Source organism: Gorilla gorilla, chromosome 3, assembly GCF_029281585.2.
Source record: "Gorilla gorilla gorilla isolate KB3781 chromosome 3, NHGRI_mGorGor1-v2.1_pri, whole genome shotgun sequence".
Taxonomy (NCBI): Eukaryota; Metazoa; Chordata; class Mammalia; order Primates; family Hominidae; genus Gorilla; species Gorilla gorilla.
Genome location: NC_073227.2, coordinates 8,791,289 through 8,808,566, shown reverse-complemented (window position 1 = coordinate 8,808,566; position 17,278 = coordinate 8,791,289). Strand labels below are relative to the sequence as shown.

Genomic DNA, 17,278 nt, shown 5'->3' with positions numbered 1-17,278 from the left:
AGTAGCTGGGACTACAGGTGTCCACCACCACACCCGGCTAATTTTTTGTATTTTTAGTAGAGATGGGGTTTCACCGTTGTTAGCCAGGATGGTCTTGATCTCCTGACCTCGTGATCCGCCCGCCTCGGCCTCCCAAAGTGCTGTGATTACAGGCGCGAGCCACCGCTCCCGGCCTTGTTTTTGTGTTTTTAGTAGACAGAGGGTTTCACCATGTTGGCCAGGCTGGTCTGGAACTCCTGACCTCAGGTGATCCGCCTGCCTCGGCCTCCCAAAGTGCTGGGATTACAGGTGTGAACCACCACGTCTGACCAATGGAGTACTTTTCCATCATAAAAAAGAATAAGATTCTGTCATTTGCAACAACATGTATGGAACTAGAGATCATTATGTTTAGAGAAATAATCCAGGTATATAAAGGCAAACTTTGCATGTTCTGATGCATTTGCTGGAACTAAAAATTAATTTCATGAAGCTAGAAGAACGATTGTTACAGAAGCTGGAAAATACAGTAGGGGGCTGGGAGGAAGTGAGGAAAGTTAATGGGTTCAAAAAAATTGGAAAGAGTAAGATTTAGTAGTTGCTAGTACAACAGAGTGACTATAGTCAAAAGCAATTTAATTGTACATTTTTAAATAAAAGAATGAAATCAGATTGTAAAACAAAGGACAAATAGTTGAGATAATGAATACCTATTTACCTTGATGTGATTTTTATGCATTTCTTGCCCATATCAAAAATCTCATGTAACCCACAGATATATATATATATATAGCTACTGTGTATTCACAAAAATTAAAAATCAAAATAATAAAAATATCAATTTAAATTGCAAAGCTTAAAAATAAAAATCACTGGTCCTCATTTCTTCATAGGTATATGACCTTAACATCATATTGATCACATTGCCTTTGTGGGAATTCCAAAACATAGTTAAGACTGTGTACTACTTCACTTTAGCAAAATGCCAAAAACATATAGAAGAGAAGAAAAATTTTATTAAAATTTTATTACGTCTGGCACAGCCTTACCTCCTGCCAATACAGCATGGTCAACAATGAGAAACTCCCAACTGTATGCTTCCTCAGGACAGAAAGATAAACGCAGAATATGTACCCACATTTTTGGTTTTTGGGGGGCTGTCAAAGATGGGTTTTGTCTCCCCTGACATACAGTGCTGAAGAAAAAGGTGGTATACTTTGGATGACAGCAGCTATGCATATTTTACATTACTGAAAGAAGCAATCCTAAAGACATATGAGAACTAAAGAGGCCAGAAGTGCTCAAAAATTGTCAAAAAGAGGAACATGGGAGGCATCATACATCCTGATTTTGAAAACCTATTATAAAGTTATGGTAATTGAAATACTTTATAACTGGATCAAAAAAAGACAATACCAGTGAAACAGAATAGAGCACGTAAATAATCCCTTGCATATATTATCAAATGAAGACTAATTTACACATCCATCATCCATATTCATTGTAGCATCATCTACAAAAGCAAATATGTGGAAAGAACCAAGTTTTCTTTTTTCTTTTTTTTTGAGACAGAGTCTCTCTCTGTTACCCAGGCTGGAGTGCAGTGGCATGATCTCGGCTCACTGCAAGCTCTGCCTCCCAGGTTCAAGCAATTCTCCTGCCTCAGCCTCCCAAGTAGCTGGGATTACAGGTGCCTGCAACCACACCCGGCTAATTTTTGTATTTTAAGTAGAGACAGGGTTTCACGACGTTGGCCAGGCTGGTCTCGAACTCTTGACCTCAGGTGATCTGCCCACCCAGGCCTCCTAAACTGCTGGGATTACAGGCATGAGCCACCGTGCCCGGCCTAAGGATGCATTTTTTTAGACTTTATTTATGTGCAAGAAGCCAGGCACAAACAGGCAAATACTATATAATTCCACTTATGTAAGATACCTAAAGTAGTTAAACTGCTAGAAACAGAAAGTAGACTAAACTGTGTCGGGGCTAAGTGGAGAAGAAAATGAGTAGTTGTTGTTTCACAGACAACCTGTTAGAATACGAAATAACTCTTACGTTTTAAAACTTTAAGACCTAGGTACATGTGCAGGTTTGTTATATAGGTAAACTTGTGTCATGAAGGTTTGTTGTACACATTATTTTGTCATAAGGTATTAAGCCTGGTACGCGTTAAGGATTGAATTACACAATGCATCCTTTCATACCACATGGAATCAAACTAGAAATCAAAAGCAGAAGCAAAATTGCCAAATCCGAAAATATGTGAAACTTAACAGACTCTTGAACATACTCTTCTTTGTCAGAAGATTTAATATTTTTAAATGACAATACTACCTACAGTGATATTCAAATTCAATGTAATCCTGATGAAAATCCAAATGATACTTTTTAAAGAAATCTTTTTTAAAATTCTTACATTTACATGGAATATCAAAGGACCACTGTTGGCCTGAACATTCTTAGAAAACAAGAACAAAGTTAGAGGCACAACGCTTCCTTTGTTTAGAACAGATTACAAAGCTACATAAATAAAAACAGTGTGGTACTTGAAAGAAGACAAATAGTGATGGAACAGAACCCAGAACTTAAAGCCAAACCATGTTTGTGTATATGCTCAAATGATCTTCAACAAGGTTGCTATGACTGCACAACAAGAAAAAGACAGTCTCTTCAATAAATGGTGTTGGAAAACTCTGTAACTACATGGGAAAAACCGAGGTTGGGTCCTTCCCCCAAACCATATACAAAAGCTGTCTTGAATGAGTTAAATATTTGAATGTCAGAATTATACCTATACAATCTCTAGAAGAAAACACAGTAAGATTATGACCTTGGTCTCAGCAATGTTTCCTTGCATACAACATCAAATATCTGAGCAACAAATTAAAAAACTCAGAAAAATGGGACTACATTAAATTTATCTTTGCATATTAAAATAAACATTTCGTAAGAGTCCCACCTAAGAAAACAAATTAAAAAGCATATATTTGACAGAAGCTAACATCCAGAATAAACAACTTCAAGAAAATCAACAAATAGTAAGTAACATAATTAACAAATGAACAAGATAAAAATGGTTCTCCAAAGATGAAATGCACACAGCAAACAATTATTGAAAAATATTTCCAATCTTTAGCAAAATGTAAAGCAAAACCACAATGAGGTATTATTGTGCATTAATTAGGATGGCCAATATCAAGCAAACAATCACAAATGTTGTCATTTGTCATGGAGGAACTGAAACCCTTGTGTACTGTTGGTGGAAATAAACATGATACAACCATCTGAAAAATGTATAAAGGTTCCTCCAGAAATTAAAAATGAAATTATTGTATGACCCAGTAATCCCACTCCTTTTTTTTTTTTTTTTTTTGAGACAGAGACTTGCTCTGTTGCCCAGGCTGGAGTGCAGTGGCATGATCTCAGCTCACTGCAACCTCCGCCTACTGGGTTCAAGTGATTCTTGTGGCTCAGCCTCCCAAGAAGCTGGGATTACAGGTGCACACCACCACACCTGGCTAATTTTTGTATTTTTAGTAGAGACAGGGTTTCACCATGTTGGCCAGGCTGGTCTTGAACTCCTGACATTAAGTGATCCACCCGCCTTGGCCTCCCAAAGAAGTGCTAGGATTACAGGGGCGAGCCATGGTGCCCAGCCCCACTTCTGAGCATCTGTTCAAAATATGCAAAGTATACCTGAAAGAAATATTTGCATATCCATGTTTACTGCAGCAATATTCACTGTATTAGTTTATTCCTGCATTGCTATAAAGAAATACCTGAGCCTGGGTAATTTATTTTAAAAAGGAAGTTTCATTGGGTCATGGTTCTGCAGCCTGTACAGAAAGTGCAGCAGCTTCTGCTTCTTGGGAGACCTCAAAAAGCTTCCAATCATAGCAGAAAGCAAAGGGACGGTGAATCATCTTACATGGTGGGAGCAGGAGTAAGAGAGATTGAGAGAAGAGGTGCCACATACTTTTGAAAAATGAGATCTCAGAACTCACTCACTATGTCAAAGACAGTACCAAAGGGGCTAAGCTAAACCATTCATGAGAAGCCAGCCCTATGACCCAACCACCTCCCACCAGGCCCCACTTCCAACATTAGGGATGACAATTTGACATGAGATTTGAATGAAAATGCAGATCCAAACCACATCATTTACAAAAGCCAAAAACTGAAAAAACTCAAACATTCTTCAATGGATGAATGATTTAAAAAGATGTGGTTTATACATACAATGAAATATTCTTTAGCCCTCAATGAAAATATCTTGTGAGATGCTACAATAAGAATAAATCTTAAAGCCATTATTTGAAGTGAAATAAGACACCGACAAAGTGACAGTGTATGATTCCACTTTTATACAATATTTTGAGTAGTAAACTAGGAAACAGAAGTAGAAACATACTTGCCTATGGTTAGGGTTGTGAAACCTCAGTGGAGCCAGAGATCAAGGAGGGTTATTTAGAAAAAGCAGGCCCTCACCCAGGTGGCTAACTCAAGGGCCCACAGACATGGCTACAGACAAGGAAATGGCACATCGAGCCTGGTGTTACTGAAGATTATGAAGCAGTTCTGCAACCTTTCTCAAACCCCTCTCAGCTACAGTCCACAAGTGGTCCTTCCCATTAAGACACCTGCAGGGAGACACACCCAGCCATAACCCTGGAGGCAGGCTTGTATATCTTGGCCTCAGCTGTGCTCCCTGAAGCAGCCCTGTGACTCAGTTCTAGCCCTCACAGTCACTGTCTGTGGCCAGTTGTACACATTCAGGGACCCACATAGAGACTTGTGAAAACTGTTCCCAGGTAGTCAGTAGAAGCCAAACCCATTCATACACCTGATATTTGGCCCATCATATGCAGACAAACTTCAAACCCTACCCTGCTGCCTGCCATATAATGTCCTCAAGGATATTTAATGTTTCCATAGCCCAGAAAGAATCCATGACTGTCCAAATATCTGGTAACATAACCATCAAAGGCAGACCCCACAGCAGACCCAGCAGCACCCTTGTGACCCAGCTACAATCCTTCTTCTCTGCAACCCCAGAGGTAATCTCATCAGCCTGTGGACCAAACAAATGGGAGATCTTTACCTGTCAAAAATAGTTTATAGAAACTGTAATCATTGTTAGATCCTTCAAATGTACAGACACAGGGCTGCTTCAGAGACTACAGCTGAGGCCAAGATATGCAGGCCTGTCTGCAGGGCCACAGCTTCTATCTTAACATGTTACTGGAAGTTTCTTTCAGAACAATTGGGCATGGAAAAGGACAACAAAGCTCTCCAGCTTGGAAAAGAAGTAAAAATGTTACTGTTTGTAGATAATATGACCATGCATATATATATAAAACCCTAGAGTAAAACAAGAAAAATTGTTTGAACTAATAAATGCATTCATTAAAGTGTCAGGATACATAATCAACATACAAATACTTGTGGGTTTTTTTTTTTTTTTTTTTTGAGACATGGTCTCACTGTGTTGCCCAGACTCATCTCAAACTCCTGTCCTCAGTCATCCACCTGCCTTGGACTTTGAAAGTGTAAGGATTACAGAAATGAGACACTGCACCTGGCCCAACATACACATATTTGTTGCATTTCCATACAGTAGCAACAAACTTTCCAAAAAAAGAAACAATTTCTATTTGCAATAGTATAAAAATAAGAAATTTAATTAAAATAAATTTAACCAATGAAGTAAAAAAATTATACATTAAATACAGTAAGACTGATGACAAATTGAAGTAGACACAAATAAAGGAAATATATTCCATTAGGATAACTAACACTGTCAAAGTATCATATTATCCAAAATGATCTCTAGATTCAATGTGATCCCTATCAAAGTTTTAGGGGCATTTTTCACAGTAATAGAAAACACAATTGTAAAATTTAAGTGTAACCTTAAAGAACTTTAAATAACCTGAGCAATTTTGAGAAAGAACAATGCTGGGGCATCATACTCTTTAATTTCAAATTTTATTTAAAGGTTATAGTAATCAAGAGTATGGTATGTGCATAAAAACAGATACAAAAGCCAATGGAACAGAATAGGGAGCCCAGAAACAAAACCAGAATATAAGGTCAACTAATCTTTGAAAAGGCCACCAAGAATATACAATGCAGAAAATACAGTCTTGTTTATACATGGTGCCAGAAAAACTGGGTATCCACAAGTGAAAGAATAAAAGTAGAATATTTTCTTATACCATACCCCCAAATTAACTCAAAATGAAACACTTAAATGTAAGACATAAAACCTTAAAACTCCTGAAGAAAACATATAAAAAAAAAACCTTGTTAATGTTGGTCTTGGCAATAACTTTTTTGATATGACATCAAAAGCACAGCAACAAAAAATACAAACAAATGGGACTGCATCAAATTGAACAGCTTACACACAGCAAAGAAAAAAAATTTTTTTAACCCTACAACATAGGAAATTATTTGCAAGCCATATATCTAATAAGAAGTTCATATCCAAAATGTATAAGACACTTCTGCAATTCAAAGCAAAACAATAACCCATTCAAAAACAGACAAACCATACATATAAGGGAAATCTGTATGCTGTTGGTGAGATGTAAATAAATAAAGTTGTCATAAAAAACAGTAAAAAATAAAAATGGAAATATCATACAACCCAGCAATACCACTTCTGGGCATCCTACCAAAGGAAATAAAATTTGTACCTTGAAGAAAGATCTTCAGCCCTATGTTCACTGTAGTATTGTTTACAATAGCCAAAATATGGTATGTGTGTGTCTATATATAGACAGTAGAATACTATTCCTCCAGAAGAGAAGGAAATCTAGCCATTTACAACATGGATAGACCTGGAGGACATTATGCTAAATGAAATAAGCCAAACACAGAAAGACAAAGAAACTCCTTGTTTTAAGTTAGATGAGAAATCTAAAAAAGTACACTCATAGAAGCAGAGTATAAAAGGTGGTTGCTAGTGCCTGAGGGTAGAAATATGAGGAGATGTTCAAAGAGTACAAATTTTTAGTTATAAGTTGAGTAAGTCTGAGAAATCTAATGTAAATTAGCATTAGATTAGCCAAATAGCATTGTGTTTATAGTTAGTAATACTGTAATGTATGCTTACAATTTGCTACTACAGATCTTAAGTGTTCTTACTCCAAAAAAAATTGAGGTACTAGATGTGCTCATCAACTTGACTGTATTTTGTTTCACAGTGTACATGCATATCAAATCATTACATTGTATACATTAAATATATAGTTATACCATTTTTATTTATCAGAAAAATCCATGTCACACAAACACAGATGTACAGTAAGTACTCAATGTTCAAAATAGGTTCTTGAAAACTGCATCTTTAAATAAAACAATGTCACTATATGACATTCAAACATAACCCTTGTTTCTATCAATTCAACTATAGTAATTCTGCCTCTGGGTTTAAGTGATTCTCCTGCCTCAGCCTCCTGAGTAGCTGGGATTACAGGTGCATGCCACCACACCCGGCTAATTTTTTGTATCTTTAGTACAGATGGGGTTTCACCATGTTGGCCACGCTGGTCTCAAACTCCTAACCTCATGATCCGCCCACCTCGGTCTCCCAAAGTTCTGGGATTACAGGTGTGAGCCACCGTGCTGAGCCAAAATTAGTTTTCTTAAACAATATGTTGCTTCACTTACAGTTTCCATGAAACTATCAACAATGTTAAGTGAGAATTTACAATACACATATATAACTTATATGGGTGGGTGTATGTGTGAGACCCACATTTTTATATAGATATCAATAGATCTCAATGATGGAATCCCAGTAGGCTTTTTTTTTTTTTTTTTTGAGACGGAGTCTCACTCTGTTGCCCAGGCTGGAGTGCAATGGCGCCATCTTGGCTCACTGCAACCTCGGCCTCCTGGGTTCAGCGATTCTCCCACCTCAGCCTCCCAAGTAGCTGGGATTATAGGTGCCTGCCACCACACCCAGCTAATTTTTGCAATTTTAGTAGAGATGGGGTTTCGCCATGTTGGCCAGGCTGGTCTTGAACTCCTGACCTCAGGTGATCCACCCACTTCAGCTTCCCAAAGTGCTGGGATTACAGGCGTGAGCCACTGCACCTGGCCCCCAGTAGGCTTCTTACTAAAAGTATAATAGTTATTAAGAAATAATAATATACACTTAGCAGTGTTCTAAGCTACTTAATGACAGTGCATTTAAGAAATCTTGAAGGTGAGTAGATACTTTAATCAAGTGGTGTCCAATCCTATGAATGTAAGAACATTTCACTTATCTGTTGCAGTAGCTACCATAAAAATTATTCATGAACTTTTTTTTTTTAAAGTTCATCAGTTATCATTAGTGTTAGTGTATTTTATGTGTGGCCCAAGATAATTCTGCTTCCAATGTGGCCCAGGGAAGCCAAAAGGTTGGAAAACCATGCTTTAAACTATATTATAATTTGAAAATTTACACATCTAGAGTTTAAATTACAAATCTCAGTTTATACTAAAACAATAACATTTTGAAGTACAATCAACAATACATTTTTCATATTTAGGAAAATGCTTATCATTCTTATAAAATTGCTAAGAAAGAATTTTTGTAGAATTACATTTGCAATAGGATTAAAAATCACTAAGCAGAAAAGGTGCAACATCTGTCCCTAGTGTTCCTGGGATTTCTGAACCAAATTCCAATATGTCCACTACTTGCCTTACATATTTAGGCATGATACAAAATCAATATTTGAAAAAAATACGTTAACATAGAGCTCCTCAATAACACAATTATTCCTATGTCTCCAAAAGCAATGGAACAGCAGTGAGATCATGCAGCCCCTTATAAGTGATAAAGTGGACATTGGCTATCCCTGTAAACTTGAAGGGAGATCTCTAAAGAAAAAAGAGGGCTGGGTGTAGTGGCTCATGCCTGTAATCCCTGCATTTTGGGAGGCTGAGGCAGGTGGATCACCTAAAGTCAGGAGTTCGAGACCAGCCTGGCCAACATGGCAAAACCCTGTCTCTACTAAAAATACAAAAATTAACTAGGCGTATTGGCAGATGCCTGTAATCCCAGTCACCCAGGAGGCTAAGGCAGGAGAATTGCTGGAACCTGGGAGGCACAGGCTGCAGTGAGCCAAGATCACACCACTGTACTCCAGTCTGGGTGACAGAGCAAGACTCCATCTCAAAAAAAAGAAAAAAGAGAATTTTTAGAAGATTTAACAGCATGGGGCTGAAGATGCCCCTATTTGTGAACATGAGAAAAAATGCAGCCTTTTCAGAAATTATTTGCATTGAAGAAGAGCTTTCCAAACTACATTTTAAGGCCTGACTTCCTTCTTCACCTTTGGTCCCCTTGCCTGTGTCCTCTCCTTCATTCACTCTCACCTACCTGGGGCTTTGGCTACTGTCTCATGTGTCTTCCCATTAAAGGGCTCTTTTCTTTGCTCCAAACAGGTGATCAGGTCTGAGTTAAAGAGAGCAACACCTGTTTTATTTAAAAAATAAAATAAAATAAAATAAAATAAAATAACGTGACTACTGCTGAAGATTCTCCAATTACCAACCTAGTACTATGCTAAGAAGAAAAGAGAAATTATGGAAGATTCTAAAAAATTAATCCAAAAATTGTTTCCTGATAGGCTCATTAGAATATTTAAGTGTTTCAAATCTGTGGGTTCTAAGTTCCACTAGCCAGTACTACTGAATAAAAAAAATTGGTACAAATTGGATTTTAAGATGTGGAAAACAATATTTTACAACACTGAATTTATAAAATTACCACTAATCTAGAGTGAAGGACAAAAATTCCCTCAATAAAAGAGAAGGTTTAGGTAAAGATGAAACATCTTAAAGATTTTTTTTACACCAGCAGACTCCCAATTTTTTCATGAAGAAACAAGATGAAATTAATTCATGCAAAGCAGAAGCTCCCAAGAAACATTCTACAAAGGAAAAAAAATAAAACTCTGAGAGAATATTAGGAATTACACATGAAAGTTATCCTCACCCAGGGAGACCAGGTTTCTATAGTTCTCCAACATCACATCTCTATATACATTCTGCTGGGCAGGATCCAGACATTTCCACTCTTCTGGGGAGAATTCTATGGCCACATCCCTGAATGTTAAGAGTTCCTGAAAACACATATTTATCAAGTGACAGAGTTCTTTTTTTTGAGACGGAGTCTTGCTGTGTCACCCAGGCTGGAGTGCAGTGATGCCATCTCAGCTCACTGCAAGCTCTGCCTCTCAGGTTCATCCCATTCTCCTGCCTCCGCCTCCCGAGTAGCTGGGACTACAGTCGCCTGCCACCATGCCTGGCTCATTTTTTTTTTTTTGTATTTTTAGTAGAGATAGGGTTTCACTGTGTTAGCCAGAATGGTCTCGATCTCCTGACCTCGTGATCCATCCTCCTCAGCCTTCCAATGTGCTGGGATTACAGGCATAAGCCACCACACCTGGCCAGTGACAGAGTTCTTAAATTGACTACAGGAGAAATGAGTTAAGGGAGCTAGTTCTGACTGTAATTATCTGATAAAATAACTTTCAACACAGTCATGTTCTCTAAAGTATTCTATAACTCTTAGGAAAAATGATGGCATGTGAGCAATTACTGTTGCTGCAATGGAAATATGGGCTACACTGACCTGCTGCTACCAAAACCAAGCAGAGTAGGCCCTGTGACTTCCTGGAACAAAGGGTAAACTCACCACTCATTAAAGTATCTGGAAGCCCTAATGCTTGACCCTGCCCTCACTGTAGAATCATGTTTTAGTTTAAAAAACAGGGATGTTTCCACCCAGAACAATAGACAGGATCTGTGGGGAGGGAACAAGTGACTGTTTCTCTTCAAACCATCCATGTGATACTATTAAAGACTCAGCTGAGAGTCACTTAGCTAAGCACTGGCTTTCAAGCTTCAATGTGTGTATAAATTATTTGCTATTCTAGGCCTCACTGTGACAAAATTCTGCAGGTTTGAAAAGGGTCCATGAATTATATAGCTTCTTATAGCAAGTCTCCTGTTAATGCTGATATTCCTCCCCCTAGATCCATTATAGTACCACTCAGCTAGAGTAAGCAGGCACAGCACACAGGGTCCCTTACCCCAACACAAATACTTTTCATCTGAAGACCACCAATCGTTATCCTGAAACATGGCATTCTCTGCAGGCCCTTCAAAGGTTACAGAGGCTGGAGATGGTGGAAACGTCTGAGTAAGTCTGCATTTGAAAAACATGTGCACATGCATTAATGTGATCTTTATGGAGCATGCACTATGTGTGCAGAAGTATGTCACAGAGCACTCTGCTGGGAAGCTCACAGTATGTGTGTTAATTCTCATAACATCCTGGGAGATGGGTACTAAGTGTCCCATAATTCCTAGGATTTTCCCCATTTATCTGCTTTTGTGTTTCAGGAAATTGGGAGCACCAGCTCTGGAGAGGCAGTAGGAGTAGCCACCCCAAACTCTTATCTCCTCTAAGCAGTTCTGTGAGAGATTTCAGTGTGGATTAGACCTGGACAAGATTCAGCAGAGGGTGGATCTGGGCAGGGTTGGGACAGAAGGTGGGCCCTAGGCTTCTGCTCTCTAGGCCACTAAATATTTTCAGTTTTGTTTTTTCTAAGCCTGCCCAAGAGAGATTTTATTCCCAGAGTTTGTGTAATTTTAATCTATTTTAGACACTTCCCTGTCTATATTACAACATACAATAAGAAGGAATTTAACCAAAACCCTTATGTTTTTCTAGACCAATTATATTAGAAGCTAAATACTTATCCTTAGCAAGCTAAATACAATACAAATAATAACAACTTCTCTTCTGTCCAGAATAGCCCTTCAGGTGGAGGGATCAAAACTCACAAAATAATAAAAGGGAAGTAACGTAAATGAAGCTTAAGCTTCCTATGCAGTTTCCATCTTTGTACTGAACACATGATGCTGAATTCAACCATTTATTCATGTGCTCTGGACTGCAAGTTCCTTGATGGGAGGGACCACGACTGCTTTATCTCTTTTTCTAATGACCATATAAAATAGAAGCAATTAGCTTATTGATCAGTTTGAGTCTCCAGAACCAGAAAACTGGAACAACTCTTATCTGGTTATGAACCAATGGGATTCTTTCTGTGAGGGGAGGAACAAACCCTTGATAAGTCATTTCTCTTTCTCTGAAATGGAACCAGAATTAGACTTTCTTGTCAGACTGACCCCAGTCTGCATTGGACATCCTCAAATGTCTCAAATAACTCACTGATGCTGGTGAGAGTGTCCTCAGTGACCCTGGGCTGAAGCCCCCATAGTGATCCCGGCAGGAGAGACTCAGGCTGACTTTGTGGAGTGCAAACAGAAAACGGAACTGCCCTGGTAGAGCTGCAGATCCTGGATCCAGATGTGATGTGCACTGTCCCTGATCAGCTAACTCTGAGACAAGAGGAAAGATGAAAGTACTCCAGTACCCCAGTATACAGGATGGCATACTTGTGATTATGGTTGTGATCATGGCTCTGGATATTTTGTGGCCCTGACCTCTCACTGCTAAGGTGCTTGTTATACACCTAGAGATTCTGCCACAGGATTCTGTTCACACCAGAAGCCTCTCACACAGGTGACAAGACCTGGAAAACTCAAAGACTCCACTCTGAAAGTGGGGTTTAAGAAGACTATGTTGACTTTTCATGATGCAAAAAATGCCTTCTGTGAGTTTTCTGTATGTCTTCAACCCAAAATCTGGCCCTGTCTTGTGACTCCTAGGCAGAAGCCAGCTTTTATGTGCAGATGCTAGGTGGGATCAATGTGCCTCTGCATTCTTGGGGATTACAGCAAACAGAGTAAAATCAGAGAGAGCCTCTCATGGAGGCTCCTTCAACACATTCTGAAGAATATTTCGACCTAAAAGGAAAAAGCTGGGGTAAATAAGTAGAGAGTTTATTTGGGCCAAAGCTTGAAGACTGCAACCTTGGGGTATATAGCTGCCCTGAATATACACTCCAATTAGAAGCAGTTACAAGTGTATTTTTAAAGGCAAAAAAGAAGGTAGAGAGGAGACTGATACAAAGTTGTTAGACATTCCTATTGATTTATAGAATTAAAATTGGTTAGTGGCTGGCTATATATGTTAAGCCACAGAGTGTGGGTTATAGTGTCCATTGTGGTATTATTACATTACTTTATAGCCACTGATGGCAATGCAAGGAATTTCAAAAAACACATAGTTCAAAGAGGGGAACAGTAGGACTGTGGTCTCATTTTAACAAGTCTCTGGGTCTGATAATTAAAAGAACTTGTATTTCTCAGATAAAAGTGCTGTTTTTCTCTCAAATCCCAGGACATAAATTCAGAATTTGGAACTGCACATTTAGGTCCTGGAGGGCTGGTGAGCTATGGACATTTGTGGGCATTTGGGCAAGGGGAGAAGGGACAGAATTGAAGTTATCAGGTTTAATCAATGCACATGTGTGATCCTGGTTGGGTGTATGGGCCCCATGATGTCTGAACCAGTGTCAGATCTGAAGATGCCAGGAGCACAGACGGAAGTGGAATAACTGATGGCTGTCCTGAAAAGTTATTTTTGTAGAAATATAGTCTAACTGCTCTAGAAATGACTGTAGATCCCAAATAGAGAGACCTTTTTGTTTGCAGATTTGTGGAGCACTTTGCCACAAAATTGTGGATTGTGGCTGGAATCCTTAGAAGGAAGGTTTTCTCTAAAGGGAAACCTGGTGGGCACTTTGTGTATACCATCTGGTAATTCTGGACAGTGTTTGGAAAATGTAACTAAAAGCAAAATCATCTCCAATCCTAAAATACTCTCCACAATATTAGAGCAAGATAATGATTTGTTATTTAATTAAACCAAAATATGATGTACATCACAGGCAATCTACTAATAGATTGCAAATACAGAAAGAACGTCACCGTTAGTACTGAAGTACAATACATGACAGCACCATTTGTCATACACAGTTTATAATAACGTCAACTAATTTGGGAGGTCATCTGGGTTTTCTAATTGGTAATATGAAAAACAAACAACAACAAAAAAACAAACACTTCCCATATCTTCATGACAGGACGTAGTTTTGAAATGTGCAGCCAGGTACCTGCTGAAGGCAGCCTCCTACTCGCCTGCAGAAACTGTGGCATAGGGTGTATATTCCTGCTATTCGTATTTCCTAGCAATAGTTCCCAGGTCCTAAAGACAGTTTTGAGTCAAAAAAGACAAATGACCTAGTTAACTGACAAAAATGATTTACATATTTTTCAAAGAAGCAGAGAAAATGTTTAAATATAAAAGTTTTCAAACTAAATGCTTTAAGAAAAGGGAGAAGAGCAAAAATTCTTCCCTCACTCTAAAGAGAAAGCATTAAGCCTCTTCTAATTTGTATTTGGTCCTACAACAGGCAGGTCTAAAGGCATGGTCTTGAACTCACTAACGTCTGAATTCTTGTAGCACATGAGGGATGCACTTGAGCAAACTGTGTGCACAGGAAAGAGGATTTGTGGGTAAGAAAAGAGCACAAGAGAGAAAGGAGCTATCAACAGCCTTGGGTGGGGGCAGGGCAGGATTGATGAAAGGACTGGTTTGTGCTACAGGTACAGGCCCAGGCAAGGCTACGCTCTGACTGATTCCTGAGTCCATAAAGGCAGAGGAGATTAGGATCAGGTGGTCCAGAAGCCTGGTTAGGTGAAGAAAACAGATTCCTGCTGCAGATCTGGGGTTGAGATAAGCATGGAGTCTTCTGGGCACTGTGTGTATTCTTAGGAGAAAACTGTAGGAGCAAAGCTGCCATGGCCACAATTCCTGAGGGTAGAACCCTGTCTTAGGACGCGTGTGGCCATGCGAATGCCCAGTGGGCGTGCTCAGGAGCGGGTTAGCATTGGGTGGCAGCCGGCAGCAGGGTGCGGGGAAGGGATGTTTCTCAGAACTCCTTTCCTCCAAGTTCTCAGTGCCCTCTCTCCCCGGGAGGAGACTTGGAGGAAAAGGACAGTGCGCAGCAGGACAGTGCATGTGCAGAACCCGGTCAGGTCTCCCGCGGACACCGGCGACTCCCCCCAGCCCAGGCTCAGCCATGTCTTTCTTCTGACAAAAAAACTTGCAGAGTTTCCTCAACACCAGTCAATGCTCCAACCCCAACGCGGTGTCCAGCAACTCACTAATGACACCACCCAGAGTCAGCGCTGACCCCACAAGCTCAGCGCTCTTCCCGCAGCTGCCCTCCTGCAGACGCCAGTCCCTGCCTCTGGACACCCGTCTTCATTTCTGAACACCTGTCTACAAAACAGGGGCGCCCACACCCTCCTCAAGTTCAATAATGTGGCAGAACTACTCACAGAACTCAGCGAAGCGCTGTGCGCGCCCACACCAGCGTATTCTAAAAGATGCCACTCAGGAACAGCCACGCGGAGGAGGCATACAGAGCAAGGGGACTGGTGGGCAAGTTAGAGAGGGCGGGTGATTTGCTTCGCTTCCTCACACACCTCACAAAAGCCTTTCCTTCAAGACCCGCTGGCAGCCCCCAAACCACAAGCCATGCCCGGGGCTGTCCCATTAATTAGTCCCCATTTGCTCACATGAACTCTATGTTTTGATGGGGCCTCGATCTCATTCCGAACACGGTCAAGTAGGGACAGGATCCCCCGGACCACAGCTGCTCCCACTCCGGCATCGCGCACGCGGCGCAGGCGTCTTCCAGATGAGCTACTCCTCACCCCACAGCCCGGGGAAGGTGCGGGGCTGCGGGTGCAAAGCTGCACAAGGAGGGCTGCAGGCTGGGCCAGAGCAGCCTTGCGGGGACCCCGACAGGAGCGCGGGTCCCTCACCGGAGGGGACTGAGGACCGAGGGCTGAGCGGCGGCAGCGGGGACTCCGTTCGCAGACTGGGTCCCGCTGCCGCCATTTCCCGCTGGTTCCGATAAGGCCTCCCCGCCACGTCGCCTCCGGACGCCCTGCCCGGCACACTCACCATTTCCCGGCTTCAGGGGTGTCGTAGAGTCTTAGCTACGAATAATCCAATACCCGCAGGTCACAGAGCGACGGAGGCTGAGGCTGTGGCCGAATCACTGAGGCCTCCCTGAGGGGTGCAGGTCGGTGAGGACCTAACCGAGCTCAGGCAGAAGCCTGACGCAGAAGCGGCGCCAGATCCCGGATGCCGCCCCCTCCTTTGCCTGATTGGGCAGTTCTCAGTCCAGCGCCCTCATTGGATACAACTACTAGCTCTACGCCCTCAAGCTTTGAGTGACAGAATTCGAGTGACAGAAATTCGACCATACACTTAATGAGGCAAGACTGACAGACTCGTGTCTCCAGGTACTTTCAGGCAGGGCTTTCTTTCTGTGCTAGGCCTGGCTCTGTTGGGGGTTCATTTTTAAACTTCTGTTGTGTGAGGTTACGTCCGTTTATAAATTGTGCACGCGCGAGCACGAACACACAGACACACACTTGTTCACAAACGGAAACAAAATAATCACAATTATTTTAAAATTTTAGATTTCATAACCTTTCTGGCCTCTGGTCTTTTGAGTAGGACACCTGAGATTTGAAGAGAGAAACAAGTCTCTAAAAAATAAAATGTTAGCTATTTGTGAATTTACAATTTTTATTGGCCACATCCAAACTAAAAAAAATAAACAAGTGAAATTGTTTATGATAATTGTAACCTATTGTATCCAAAATATTATTGTTTTAATACATGATCAATATATAATTAGAAATAAAGTATATTTCTGGTCTAATTCTTCTAAACTCACTGTGCATTTTTTGTTTGCAGCACATATTACTTCAAACCAGCCACATTCCAGGTACTCAGTAGCTACATATGGCAGGTGGCCGCCACATTGAGTGCAGCCATGAGGGCTCTAATCTCAGGGAATTGAGGGCCTGGACACCTCTTTTCTGCTGGAAGTGAGGGAACAACCTCTCTACCAACTTGTCTTCTCAGGCTCAAGGGTGGGTGGGACAGTGCCCCTAGAGAGAGCAGAGGCTGCAAGCTGAGAGTGTCCATGTGAATATCACGGTCTCCTAGTTGCTCTTTGTTGCTGGTGTGGTGGTCTCCTCAGTTCAGCCAGGTTCAGGTTCGTCCCATGACCTGGAAAAATGAGGCACATGGACACCAGAGAGTGAGAAAGCAGAGTAGGATTTATTAAGCAAAAGGAAAGCTCTCAGCAGCAAGAGGGGACCTGAAAGCAGGTTGCCAGAAATGGGGCTGAGTTCTGGGTCTTTTATGTGGCAAGAACGAGGAAGTCTTCTGTGGGTTCTACCCAAATGGGACGGGTCAAGTTCCCCACCAAGGGTGCTGCATCTGCGC

At 40.9% G+C, this 17,278-nt stretch overlaps 1 pseudogene; it reads right to left on the bottom strand.

Annotated features, from left to right (window-relative positions):
• The window catches only part of LOC101151892 (zinc finger protein 595-like), a 53,801-nt pseudogene extending 37,555 nt beyond the window's left edge, over positions 1-16,246 (bottom strand).
• Positions 16,247-17,278: the final 1,032 nt, after the last annotated feature.